Here is a 12,522-nt window from a genome sequence, read left to right as displayed (position 1 = left end):
GCGGCCCCCAGCATCCCTGGGACCAAAGTCTGGGTGTGGAGTGGGGTGCACATCTTAGGATCACTTGGGGGAAGACTTTGGAAATCACTTTTTCTCTGGCTCAGTGTAAGCGTGTTGTAGTACTTCCTCCGGCAGATTGTTTCTCGGGCTTAGTGAATAAAATGCCTATTTCTCGCAGTGCCTGCTGCAGTGTACACGCTCTCCGTGTTTGTTCAATGTAACATAGACGAAAGCGCAGTTCCCGCTCCCGGCTCTGGCTGGCCCGCGCCCCCTCCTCCCGGGCAGGGCACCCGCTGGGTCGTTGGTCACCAGAGCGTGGTGTCCCGCTGCGGGCTTAACTCAGTCCCCGCGGGCGCGTCCCGGGACCCTGCACCCGGAAAGCAGCGGCGACCCCGGGACAACCAACCCGCTCCCCCCGCCCCCCCCCCCCATGGCCGGCCCGCTCGGCCCGCTCGGCCCCGGTCCACCCCCAGCCCCGCCGGGCGCCGCACTGGGCATGCTCCGTAGCCTGGGCAGGTTGGGGCTGCGAGGCGACGGCTTGGGCTCCAGAGGTAGCGTCGCGGCCGAGAGCAAGGGCGGCGGACCCGGGGCCGCACGGGGCCCGGCTCGGCGGGAGCGGCGGGCGGCGCCCCGGGCAGCGGGCGGCCGAGGTGAGCGCGGCGAGGAGGCGCAGGCCGGTGGGGGGCGGAGGCGGCGGAGGGCGGGGCGGCGCCGGAGGGGCTCGGCCGCCGCGGCGGCGGGGAGGGGGGTGGCGGCGCGCGAGCGGCTAAGGAGCCGCGCCGCAAACAAGCTCTCACACGCGCGCACACACACGCACACACACAGACACAGACACACAAACGCGCGCGCGCGCGCGCGTATACACACAGCGGGGCTCCCGGAGGCGGCGGCGGCCGCATCCCCGGCAGCGACTCGCCTCGAAGTGACAGGTAGGAGAAGGCGCTTCGGGTCCCGCCCGGGGATGCTCCAGTCGCTCCCTGCCCGCCGGGCTACTCGGCTTCCCGCGGGTGCGTCCCGGACGCGCGCGCGCGCCCCCGGATGCCCTGCCGGGGGACCCGGTGCAGGTGCGGGGTGCGAGGCGCCCTGCGCGGGAGGCAGGGGACCCCGCCGCCACCCGCCTCCCCGGCAATCATCTGCTACTGGGTTTCCTCTGCCTACCCGGACGTTCACCCGCTTCTGCGCTAGAAATAGCTCGGCTCGACGTGTATATGATTATTTTGGTTGGAAATAGTTGGCACTGTGCAACGCATGTAAATGTGTGTGCGTGTGCATCTTCAGCGTCTTCTGGGGACAGCTTAAGAATGATAGAGCGTTTCCACTTGACACTGACAGGCTAAGCGCTCCTTCTGGGCAGTGTTTGGGCCTCCTAAAAGCACGTAAATGAAGGTTGCTTTATTTTCAGAAGTTTAAAGTTGTTTTCTTAGTCAATTAGACCCTGTCTATATTGTACAAAATTTCCGAGTTTAGACTTCGTAAACTACTGAATCGAAGTGTGAAAACAGAATTCTCCAAATGAACAAGTCTAGAGTCTTAAAACCAGCATTTTTCTAGAAAGAATGGCAAGTGTCCATTATATTTCCACAAACATGCATGCATTTGAGATATGATTTTTTTTTTTTAAGAAAACTTCCTATAGCGATTCTTCCTATTGTTGTAAAGCAAGGTGCTTGAGATTTATTTGGGACAAAGCATTTGTGGACAGTCACCGTTTTTTTAAAGCCCGAGTGGGATACATGGTGGGCCATATACTTAAGTTTTCCATTGTGGAGATACGTGTTCAGTGGTTTGGTTGGAAGTAATGTCCAAACGCAGGCAGATGTACAATGCTTTCAAAAAGAATTGAATTTCTCCTTTAAAGAGAAATCAGATCGTAGAGATGGTCAGCAAGAGCAACCAGTGACTTGACCTGGGCGTACTCCTGTGAGCCCAGAAAGTGAGGAAGAGGAGAAGATGGTGTGTGTGTGTGTAAAATTTTAACTTAATTTTTTTTTTTAGTGTTTTCAGAACTGGTGGTTTTTAAGAGATGTGTTTGAACTGAGAACCTAATGTCTTGAACCCTTCAAACTTTGATAACCTAAGTCCCAGAATCATACCGAGGATCAGACATTCAGCTCACCAGAATCCTGTGGTGTAATCCCTGGCTGGCTGTGTTATGTAATCTAGCATGCTGTTTTTTTTTTTTTCACAGAACAGTCTTGCATATGTTTCAACTGGTGTATTGATCTATTATATCATCTTTTAAAACTGTAGACGTTTACACATGACCGGTGTCTTGGGTGAACCTGTAAGAAAAAATTACATTTAAAATGAAATAGCGTTTCTGAGCCTTTTTATGGTCACGAAACTTTGCTGACAGAACTAGTGTGTCTTAACATGACACAATACGCTGCCAAGTGCTGTGTGCTACGTCCCTGGTTGTGCTTCCCTCCAACTTCTGTTACTCAGCCATCAGAACTTAGTTTTGATTTAGCTTTGATGATATCACTACCAAGCTCTGAATTAATCACTGTGGAAATGCTGTTTTACAAGTAACTGTCAAAACAGAATTTCAAAGACTCCATTTGATCACAGGGAACACATTTACATCTGTTGGAATAATTCTACTTTTATTTTACAAATGCACACCCACACAGAAGGGCTTCGTACTGCAATATTCTTTCTCAAGCTTTCTATCTGTGTGCTGGGAAATGTGAATGACGTTAAACTTGCATGCCCCGGAACCCAGGCTGTGTGCTTGTTGTCATATCAGATAGGGAAATAACAGGAATTAAAAAACCCTTCAAGGTTTCAAAAGAGCTTTTGGAGAGGTGGATTTTAAATATTTGTATCACCCTTGAAATAATTCATTCCATCTCCAACAGAGACCCTTTAGTGCTAATGTGTTTGTTTGTTTTCTTTCCAACAATGTATCCAGCTGCCTTTAGGTCCATCAATGTATACTGCTGATTTGGGCAGCATGGAACATATTTGGCAATCCTAGTGAACATGGTATTTCCTTAGGCTGCTGCTAATCTCTTTTAAGATTTGATTTACTGGTAATCAAATGACCAAATGCTTGCCTTGCTTTCATGCCTACCTACCCTTTGTGTAAAATTGGGTTTATACACAGTTGAGGTGTCTGTGAACCCACTTCAGTGGCATGCTTCCGGGGACAGTGTCTGCTTGTCAGCCCTGGTTTTTCAAATGCAGGTGGCAAACCCGAATGTCATAATTAATAAATAATTTTTGGTGGATTTTCACAACGTTAATAATTAGTTGCCACATTGGATTTTTTTAAAATTATAAAATCTTATGTTGCAAGTAAATTACATCTTTTTGGACCAGAGCAGTTAGGTAATAGTGCTTTGTGAAGGAATAATTTTTGTAATTTTCACACTTTCAACAAATGCCCTAATAGTAAACACAAGTATTTTGGGGAAAATATAAATATTACTTGAAAAATGAAAATTATGAGGCAGACTAGGACGTCCTTAATGTCATTTGTGCCCACTTCTAGAGTAGGAACAAAAGAGCATGTTTTCCTAGCAGGGATGACCCAGGCCTTGAGAACGCTATCACTGTGAGTTCCGTAAAAGCAAGAAGCTCCGCATTTGATACTTAGAATGAGGTCAAGGGGCCCATGAGGATGTTTAGTGGCCGCTGTTGGCAGTTGGTGTCCAGGTTGCAGTTTGTAAATAGTTCCTTTTAACTTCCCGAGTGAATGTGTCTCTGGAAGAGACCTGTTCACGTCTTGAGAAATAAGGACATCTTCCAGCACTGACAGGCACCTGGTTTTGCAGCTCCTGTTCCGATGTTAACCTTGTTTGCAAGGATGCTGCTTAACTCTGAGCCCTGTCCACGTCCACCCCCCCATCCCCCCACCCCACCCCCCCACCCGTCATAGGCAGGGCACAGAATAACCTTGCTTCTGTTCCTTTGTGTTTGTTTTTCTGTTTAATAGTTTTTCCTTTGATAAAGCCTCCCCTTTAGAGCAGAGCTGCTTCCTCAAGCTGTAATATTGTTTTCTAGGTATGACTTTGAGTGTCCGTGCCTCCGGTTCTTTACCCCCACCAAATATAAGAATGGGTGTAATTCGCCTGTGGTGTAGGGAGACTCCAGTACTAATACAGCGGTGAGCGGGTGAATGAGAATCTTGCATCGTCCTTGTATGTAAGCCTACTTTCAGAAAGTCAACCCAGTTCTCATGATCGTGAACCTCACTTACTGAAGCCTGGCTGGGTTTTCCTCCCTTTGGATGCTGTGGTCCTGTGGAAGGTGTAACCAGAGTTCCTAGAGGGTGGTGGTAATGCCCTCCATTTCAAAACTTAGCCAAGAGGTCGTTTTGTTTGGGAGAATGAATGTCCAATTTTTTTTTTTTTTTTAAAAATATTCCCAGTTTCAACGGTGCCTTTTCTTTCCTTTCCTATATGGAAACAAAATAGGTGGCTAGGACGTAGATGAGAAGAGGGTCTTCTCTGAAGACCTCTCCCGGCTGCTCCTCACAGAGCCTGCAGTGAGAATCCCCTCCGCCACGTGACCACAGAGCCTTATCTTCTCTCCACTGGGAGTCTCCCATAGCTCTTCTCACAGGATCCCTGGAGGATTCCAGGCAAATGTTACTTCAGTGTCCACCACCCTTGGAGAGCATTGTTTTCCCCTAAACAATTAAAGGATGCTATTGAGCTCCTTAGCACAGATGAACTAAAGTAGCCTTTTCCTTAGAGGCAGGAAGAATAGCGTTAAGTCAGATTCACCTTAAGTGAATACAGCGCTCAGGTCTTTAATTTTTACTTCTTTCCAAGTGACAATTACAGCCGGCACTGGAGCCATTCCTTGGTAACATCTGGCATTTAATGGCTTGAAAAGAGGTGCATTCTCATGAATTCGTGTTGTTTTGTTAATTTTAGATTCATTTATTTTTATTTTACGTATATGCGTGTTTTGCCTGCCTGTATGTCTTAGTAGCATGTGTGTGCAGTGCCCTAGGAGGCCAGAAGAGGGCATTGTATCCTTTGGAACTGGAGTTACAGAGGGTTGTTAGCTGGCCACCATGTGGCTGCTGGGAACCTAACCTTGGTCCTCTGGAAGATCAGCGGCAGAGCTACCTCTCTAGCCCAATGTGAGTTCACTTTTAAAACTTATGATTTTGATAAGTATGATTAGTGTCTGTGGTACTTATTAATAGTACTTAATTTTATATATTTGAAATATGCTTAGAAGAGTCTGGGAGACTCACCAGGCTGCACAAATGGTGCATGACCCCCACAACGTGAAGAACTTTGGCCTGAGACATGGCCCCTGTCAGAGTTGTTGGGTGAGTAGCTGGGGAATTGTGTTCTGGGGTTCCCTTCACATGAAATGGCACATTTGAGATCCTACGGTGCTGGAAGAAGTCATCCCTGAGCTTCAATCCTGACCCTGTCCCATGACACAGCCATGTGGCCTCGACTGATTCTGGTGTTAAAGAATGCTTCACCACCCTTAGCCTCTGACCCAACCCCAGGCTAAGGCTGGTATAGCATGATTGGTGCTGGGGACAGCATTCGTGTTGCTGTGACAACCACTTTGCCTCTTCTCCCACTAATGCTACCAAGATCACTGCTCACAATTCTTACTTTCCTCCATCAGGGGCAGATGGCGCTGGTTTATTTGTTAAAGCCCGCCCAGGGGAAGCTCTTATTTATATTTATTTATAATATTTACACTTCTATCCTGCAATCAGGGAAGGTTCCAGTGACCCCACAGACCACCTCCTAGTGTCAGATCTTCCTCAGGACTCATCCCAGCATTTGGATAGAGAAATCCAACATTACTCAGCTCCAGTTGCCTTGAGATTCTGTGAGTGTAGGGTTTTGAACTGTAATGCTGGAGCCAGATGCTATCCCCAGGGCCTCTGTCCCTCAGCAAGGCTTTAAAATAGACCATATTAAGTCATTTAGCCTTGCAAGGACAGAAACATCCATGAGAAGAATTTGGGGACCGCTGATGTTTAGGGGCACATCGTGGCTCCGTTTTTCCCATGGGCATTGGTGGGAACACTCAACTTCTCTGCTCAGAGTACTATTAACTACTGTAAAGGTGAAAAAACAAAACAAAAACCCGAAACCAGATGCTTGTTGAGACCTTGAAATGTGCCCCTTCGTTCACTTCCTCCCCTGGGCTCTTTTTCTTGAGACTGTGGAGTAGTAACCGACTCATGTTTGCATTTGGAGAGAACGTACATTTGAGGGGTTAATCATGGGTTAGGGCTTAGAGTTGAGATGAAATCCAGGTGAATTGACCCCTAAACCATTTTTGTTTTGTTCTGGGTCTGGCTATGTTGCACATGCTGCTCCGAAGTACAAATCCTCCTGCTTTAGGCTCTCTGGCACGGGGATTATAGGCAAGCAGCATGTTAGCCCAGAACTCCCTCCAACTCTCTTCAACCGTGCTTCTGTGTTCCCTGTAGTTAGGATAGAGCATGGTGCGGAAAGGAGGGGTCTTATTCTTTCTTTTTCTTTTTTGCCATAAAACATGGTGTGGCACTTATTTTAAGTGACTGGACTGAGATGTAATAGAAAAGCTTCTGGCAACTGCTGCAAAGATGGAATCGGAATAGCAAGTTGAGGATCAAGCCCTGTTTCCTCATCCTGCTGCTCTAGGGACTTCTGTCTCTGCAGTGGCATAGGCTGGAAGTCTGAGAGAGGGAAGTGAGTAGATGCTAACCGAGGGTGGGGGGCGTTGCTGCCAATGCAAGGTCAGCACTCGAGGGCTACTTTTCACCTGGCAGTTTTATGGTGTCCGTGAGGCTGTTGTAGCCTCTGGTTTAGGAGCCAGGTAAACAGCATACATAGGTGCTGCCGACAGGTGTCAGGGACCTTAGGCGTGGTGGCCCATTTGTGTCCCTTTCTAGGAGCAGCTGTCAAAGGATCCTGCCACTGCATACACATTTTAAAAAGGAACACAGATTATAGGGTACTGGATATGTGAAATCTTCCCACTGGAAAGTGATCAGATGGGGTTGGAGAGATGATTAAAAACATTGGCTGCTCTTCCAGAGGACCCAGGTTTGATTCCCAGTACCAACATGGTGACTTAAAACCATCTTCAATTCCAGTCTCAGTGGATCTGATAGCCTTTGTGGAGACCAGGCCTCTACATGCACAGACATGCATGCAGACCAAATACTCATACACATAAAATAGGTAAGTAAATAAACCAAAAAGTGCTTGGAAATTGGGCTGCGGAGATTGCTCAGTATGTAAAATGCTTGCCACGTAAATATGAAGACCTCGGTTAGATCTCAAGAATCATGTAACAAAGCTGGTCGCTTGTTATCGCAGAGACTCCCAGCACCGAGGAGCTGGAGCCAGGCAGAACCTGGGGCTAGCTGGCCAGCCAGCCCCGCCCAGTCAGTGATCCCCAGACCAGTGGGAGACCCTGCCATGAAAAACAAAGCCCAAGATTGTTGCAAATGAGGAATGACCGTTAACATCTGGCCTGCACTGGCATGCACACTACCCATGTTGGTGCCTAACCTGACACGTTTGTGGCAGGAATTCAGCCTGAGAGCTCCCATGTTGATCCTCGCGTCAGGTGTAAACTCTCAGATGCACCATGTCCTAGAAAATACCATTAGCTTTATTTGATTTTTAAAAGTTTTTTTTTTTAAAGGGAAAGGGTTTACATTTGTTGTATGGTCCTTTATTTTGAGTATAGAGTTTAGATTCTGAATTTCTGGCTTTTCCTCTCTTTGTTTTCTAAGGTATTGGTAAATGTGCAGCACCGGGAGAGGTGGGACATTGTTTTCTATCCCATTTCTTGACAATGCTTTGAAATGTGAACAGTTTGGAATAGAAAAATGAGTAACTTCCCCTATTGAGGGTCAAGGAGTTCTCTTGCCTTGGTCACTGGTTTGAATTCTGTCAATCATGGGATGTCCCTTCCTGTATGGACAGTTGCTATATTTGCTCTGAGCATAGAGAAATTAGATCTGTTTCTGCAGGTGAGCATTTCAAGGTGCATCTGCCCTAATTTTTCCTTCTCACTCATCAGTGGGAGATCACGTTGGGTCAAATAAAAGTGCAGTCCCTTGGGATGGGGTTCTCCTTTCTCTATTGATGTTCTGTTATTTGAATAGACCACCCAACACCCTCTCTGGAATTTAAGTTTTTATTTTTGCTGGTTTCTAAAATGATGTAATGATGTAAGTGAGGTACTGATATATTCCAGTTGCAATGACAATGCAGAAAGACAGTAGCAATATATAAAGTACTCTTTCCCACCTACACCCTCCCCAGATATAACCATTGGCAACAGCTTCAAGTGTCTCTCTCTTCTCCCTTAGTCCATTCATTTACATACTCAGATACATAGACGTGGTTTTCTTGTTATGTAAGTTGGAGCATACTGTACATGCAGATGCCTTTTCTTATTATATAAACTGGATCATACCACATCTATCTTTGCGTGGCTTGCTTTGTCTTCAAAACTGTATATCATGGCAATTTTGTTGTCTGCATACTGGTTTTCTCATCTCTGCAGCACTGTAGACAGCCTGGTGTGACATATAATCTTGTAGTATGTAAACGCCAGGATTTAACCATTTTCTCACAGCTGTATGGGGAAAGAAGATTTCTTCTCATTGGTCTTCATGAATATGTGTGAAAATTCCTTATTACTAAATTCCAAGAAATAGAATTATTTGGCCAAAAAGGCACATGTACTTTTAAAATTCAGAGAAAACACTGTCACATTGCCTTTTCAAAAGGTCCCCGGTGGTGGAATTTCTGTCTCACAGAACCTCAGGTTCTGCATAGGAATGGATCTTCTAACCGAAACCTAGCCTACATTGCTACAGAGCTACTAATTCAATTAGCCTTCAGTTTTATGCTGTATACCCGGAAATGACTTTAGAAACAGATCATGTACTTAAACTACAGTACTTAATAAAAAAGTATTCTCTAGTTAAGGGACTAATGGGAAAGCCCTTTAATAAAGAGATATTTTGTAGAATCGGAGTTAAAAGTCTGTTTCCTGATCATCTTGGTTAGCTTTGAGATTTTCCAGCAGGGACATGCTATGAGCATCACGGAATTGTCTTCAGAGAAGTCCGGGCTTACGGAGCCAATGCATAATGCAGATTGATACTGACCTTGGACAATTAAACTAATTTGGAGGCTAAACATGCCTCTCTGAACTTACTGGTAAATTTAGATTTGCTAATGTAGTCTGCTTTCCGTAGTATGGGTTCTGAGTCCCTGTGTTCAAATAATTGCAGGTCAAAATTGTTAGGGGGAAACAGTATCTATACTGAACATGTTCATAGTTATTTCAGGCAGGCCCTCTGTGACTGAGCTCCATCCACAGCCCTAGATATTTTTTTGAGGGTTATTCCCTGAACAATACAGTATTGTAACTATTTATACTATATGAGGCATCTTAAGTAATGAGGTGACTTAATGTATAAAGGAGGATATGTAAGCAGATGCCACACTGACTTGAGTATCTGTGGAATCCTGGAAACAGACTTCTGTGGACGCCGAACAACAGCTGTATAGAGTTATCAAAGAATCCCCTATGCTAGGGTTGGTAGTACTTATCTGTAAGCTTAACACCCAGGAACGTGAGGCAGAAGGATCTTGAGTTTGAAGCCAGCTTAGGTTACATAAGCACTACTCACGTCTCAATATACAAAACTTCCCAAACCCAACCCACCAAACCAACAAAAATGTAAATAAGCTTGCAACAAAACAAGAAAAACAGGTGTCCCTAATATGTTCTAAGAGATTTTTGAGGAATCAATGGCATGGCCTTCTTACTGAGTTTCTTTAGTGGGTACCTGAAGTTAATTTTATTAGTTTGAGAAATGAACTGAACACAAAGGACTATATACCTTAGAAACTACATGGTATATTCATTTCAAGACTTACTGGAAAAAGACATAGTAAATCTAGGTCACTGATATTGGACTCTTTTAGAAGTGACTGTTTTGATAACTATAATTATTAACAATAACATAAATCCACTTAGTCGTTGCTTTTCAGAATTTGATGGCTTGCCCACAGGAGCTCGAATTACCTTAAAGCCTCTCCATCGGGGTCAAGATATCCTGATGGGAGTTTGAGGCAGGAAGACGGAATCTTGTCTGCGTTTCAGAGATGGGTCATTTGTTCCTCCAGATACCCGTTTTAAAACACACTTCTGGTTAGCTTGGCAGTGACATTCAGATCCTGATTGTATGCCTTCTGCATGTTTATTTTTACAGCACACTGTGAATTGTAGAAATACGGCAAGAATCAGTTGGATTCCCTTGGCATGGAAACCTGACGTCTGTGCTAGGTTTGCTGGTGGAAACCTTATAGTATTTCACAGTTTACAGACAATATCCGTAAAAACTCACTCTTCAAACCTGTGTCTCAGGACCTGATTAGACGATATGTGTCAATCAAGTCCTTTGGGGCGGGCACTCTAAAGGTACCTTTTAGATAATGTGGGCAAATACTAGGCAGTGGTGGTGCACGCTTTTAATCCCAGCACTCGGGAGGCAGAAACAGGCGGATCTCTCTGAGTTCGAGGCCAACCTGGTCTAGAGAGTGAGGTTCCAAAAGCTACATAGAAAAACCCTGTCTCAAAAAATAAAAAGAAAGGAAGAAAGAAAATGTGGCCAAGTGTAGCAAGACAATGAGGGCGAGTGCTAAAAGGCGGCCTAGCAAGAATGACTGGGGATTTGTGACTGTCAGAAACTGTTGCCTTTGTAGGGACACAGTGACCCTGTGATATCACAGAAGGGGAAGCAGGAGTCTGTGCATGCCTACCTCTGTCGCTGAGATAGATAAACCCAGATAGAAGTCACAGAGCAATGGTAGGCAGGGTGGAAGGAGTTGGAATATGATCTGAAGAGGTGAAAGAGGAACTCAGCTACCCCCTTTGGTAGAGTAGGAACCATGTCAGCTAGATTTCAGGTTAAGGCAGGAAACCTGAAGTCTGTTTTATGAAAAAGTAAAACTTTAGCTGCAACAATTAAATTGAAAGTTGAGATTGTTCCATAGTATCCTATGGCTGCTTTTGGTAAGACTTGTGGCCATCCTTGGAATAGCTTTTGTTTACAGTGTTTAGGTGCCATTTGGAATAGACTATCTTTCTTAGGTAAGACCATAGAATGGCAAACTTCATCTCCTTTATCTGTTAGGCTAGGGCTAGAGGTAAAAAAGATTCATGATGTCTGTCACCATCCAACTGGATACCTGGGGTGTCATTTCTTTGCTTTTAATATTTTATTAAAATATTTTATCTAAAATGTTCGGTACCCAGGGAAGAGACTAGGAAGGAATTAAATTATTAGAAGTGATCTGCTTTCAAAGAAGTCAATTTAACGAAGTGATTAGCATCATGAGGTGGACACGAGTGAACTCTATTTTCTCATTTGTTCAGCAGAGCAATAAAGACACCAGATATCAACTCCATCTGCTTTCTTGTATTTCTGATCCTATTGTTTGAAAAGGTGAGCCACTCTGTTGGGTTTGTGCATTTGTTCTTCATGAGCAAACAATGAAACTTGATTATAATCATAAAATCGGGCAGCTGGAAGGAGTTTCTCTTTCCTTACATCCAAAGTTTATAGCTTAAGGATCCAAGACCTGAGCTGCCGTGTGGACCCAGAGTTGGTGACTCAGGTGTAACATCCTCATTTCAGAGGAAACAAATGGTGCTTGATTGATTCACTTTTGTAGCTGCTGCCATAGATTTTGAAGTCCCTGCTCCCAAGGGCTTACTTGGCCCTTGCACAGAAAGTCCTTTTTCTGTATTGGGGCAGAGCTTCATGAATAGTCTTCATCATTTAGTATTTAACCTGGTAGTCTCTGGAGACTTCGCTATTGCTCTACAGAGTGAGCATTGGCTCACCCTAAAACTCCTTCTGTAGGTGCTGGTTCCTTTACTTTTACATTTTGTCAACTAACTGTTTACTGCAAACTCCTGTAGCTGGAAATTTTTGTCTGAGCTTCAAAAGCATCCTTTGTCTGCTAGAGATCTTGACTTTGAAGCCTCATGGGTGCCTGCAGGTCAGAATGCCCCAAACAGAAACTCTCAAATTCACTCCAAATGTGTGTTTTGTCTCAGTTTCTAAATCTTTGTGTGCCAAGTTGCTCATTTAGAGGGTCCCCCCGACATGCTCCCTTAATAGGTCTTTGTCCACTCTTTTCCTTTCTTGATACCATTGCTCAAGTTTATGACTGTAGTGGGTTTTGTCCTACTATGACCAAATGCTTGGCAAGAAACACTTTAAAGAAGAGGTGGTTTATTTTGGCTCACACTTTGGAAAGGTACAGTCGCTTCTGGTCAGGAAGGCATAGGAGCAGAGCTGGCAGGTAGGTACAAGGTTGCATGAGGATGAGGTTGATATTTACATCGATGCTGATCAGGAAGCCTAGAGAGCCTTTGTCTGGAATCTGGACTGTAATGCATGAGACCTGTTCCTCAGTGATCAACTTCCTCTAGCTAGGTCCTACCTCCTAATGGTTCTGTAGCCTCCAGAAATAAGCAGCACCAACTGGGGATCAAGGG

At 45.1% G+C, this 12,522-nt stretch overlaps 1 protein-coding gene across 5 annotated transcripts in view; it reads left to right on the top strand.

The window, feature by feature from the left end:
• The first annotated feature begins 536 nt into the window (after positions 1-536).
• Positions 537-12,522, top strand: part of Plcb4 (phospholipase C beta 4) — a 356,880-nt gene continuing 344,894 nt past the window's right edge. For 4 of the 5 annotated variants that reach the window (XM_041671007.1, XM_041671005.1, XM_041671006.1 and 1 more), the window contains exon 1: positions 747-929. The gene's annotated coding sequence lies outside the window, so the exon portion shown is untranslated. Of the gene's footprint in view, positions 651-746; positions 930-12,522 lie in introns of those variants that run through there. The other variant, XM_041671004.1, reaches the window with a different exon arrangement.

The sequence above is a fragment of the Microtus oregoni genome, unplaced genomic scaffold (assembly GCF_018167655.1).
Source record: "Microtus oregoni isolate MIOR12 unplaced genomic scaffold, Mior012 000020F_ref0000438, whole genome shotgun sequence".
Taxonomy (NCBI): domain Eukaryota; kingdom Metazoa; phylum Chordata; class Mammalia; order Rodentia; family Cricetidae; genus Microtus; species Microtus oregoni.
This window is presented reverse-complemented; position numbering and strand designations above follow the sequence as displayed.